Source organism: Ornithodoros turicata, chromosome 1 (assembly GCF_037126465.1).
Source record: "Ornithodoros turicata isolate Travis chromosome 1, ASM3712646v1, whole genome shotgun sequence".
In the NCBI taxonomy this organism is placed as follows: domain Eukaryota; kingdom Metazoa; phylum Arthropoda; class Arachnida; order Ixodida; family Argasidae; genus Ornithodoros; species Ornithodoros turicata.
In genome coordinates, this window is record NC_088201.1 from 82,694,726 (window position 1) to 82,696,268 (window position 1,543).

Here is a 1,543-nt window from a genome sequence, read left to right on the forward strand (position 1 = left end):
CAGGTGAGGTATGTGGCGTGGATGTGACCATATCTGGAATATGTGTATGCAGTGAACAAGAACATGTATTCATCAGAAACATTTATTAGAAGACATGAACTGTGGGAAAAAAATGGGAAATCGATATGTACGGCACACTTTACCTCGATCGCATACGTCTTCCTTCGACAACGCTGAAGACTCAAAAATAGAACGCTTGGAAAGCACCCCAGGTGAGGTATGTGGCGTGGATGTGACCATATCTGGAATATGTGTATGCAGTGAACAAGAACATGTATTCATCAGAAACATTTATTAGAAGACATGAACTGTGGGAAAAAAATGGGAAATCGATATGTACGGCACACTTTACCTCGATCGCATGCGTCTTCCTTCGACAACGCTGAAGACTCAAAAATGGAACGCTTGGAAAGCACCCCAGGTGAGGTATGTGGAGTGGATGTGACCATATCTGGAATATGTGTATGCAGTGAACAAGAACATGTATTCATCAGAAACATTTATTAGAAGACATGAACTGTGGGAAAAAAAATGGGAAATCGATATGTACGGCACACTTTACCTCGATCGCATACGTCTTCCTTCGACAACGCTGAAGACTCAAAAATGGAACGCTTCGAAAGCACCCCAGGTGAGGTATGTGGAGTAGATGTGACCATGCCTGGAATATGTGTATGCAGTGAACAAGAATAGGTTTGCAACAGAAATATTTAACAAGACTACATGAACTGTGCAAAAAAATTGGCATTCAGTATGTACTTCACCTTGATCACATACGTCCCGTTGCGACAACGTAAATGATGAGAGTGTGTGACGCTCAGAAAGCAGCCCAAGCGGAGCACGTGGAGTAGACGTGACCATGGCTGGAATATATGTATGCAGTGAACAGAAATATGTTTGTAATATTTAATACAAGAAACGTACCATTTTGGCGTAGGTTTTCCTTTTGACGTGGTGTTTGCTGTGTTATTGTGAGTCTGTTATAAGGCGCCCCTGCAATAGTTTGCTACTTGTGCACAATGACATACCACGAGTATCTACCACCATCAGCAAGGAAATCCAAATGCTGTGGGTAGTTGTTTCATGTCTACAAAGCTATCAGGTGATCAATACATACTTGCATAAGGATGGCGATAAAAGCCCTGCACTTGGCCTCTGTTCTCTCTACTGTCTCTGACTTCTAGGTTTGTTACTGAAATGCAATGATATTCATGTGAAACACTAACTTTTTTTTTTGGGGGGGGGGGGGCTCTCACCATGGCGGAACGGCTGTCTTTCGCGCCCTTCCATGTGCTTTGCAGGAGCGTTTCTCGCCAGAGCTCCTCCCGTGCCTGTTTTTAGAAGCACAAACGACAAAACATTAAACGGCCGTTGTGCAGAACTGAAAACAATGAAAACAAGTGTGGTTGACGACTGTAACTCAAAAATGTCTTCCGAAGGCCTCACCGTCATTTTCGGCACGATTATCCAAGTCGCAGGACGATGTTTGGGGAACTCCAAACACATTTGGCACGTAGTGAGGGTCGGACGGTACACCCGATGG

General features: G+C 43.9%; 1 long non-coding RNA gene across 1 annotated transcript; it reads right to left on the bottom strand.

The window, feature by feature from the left end:
- Positions 1-568: 568 nt before the first annotated feature.
- LOC135401600 (uncharacterized) lies at positions 569-993 on the bottom strand. The gene is made up of 3 exons (XR_010424861.1): positions 925-993; positions 765-863; positions 569-661 (listed from the first exon to the last, which is right to left on the bottom strand). It is a non-coding gene; the product is annotated as an uncharacterized LOC135401600 (long non-coding RNA).
- Positions 994-1,543: the final 550 nt, after the last annotated feature.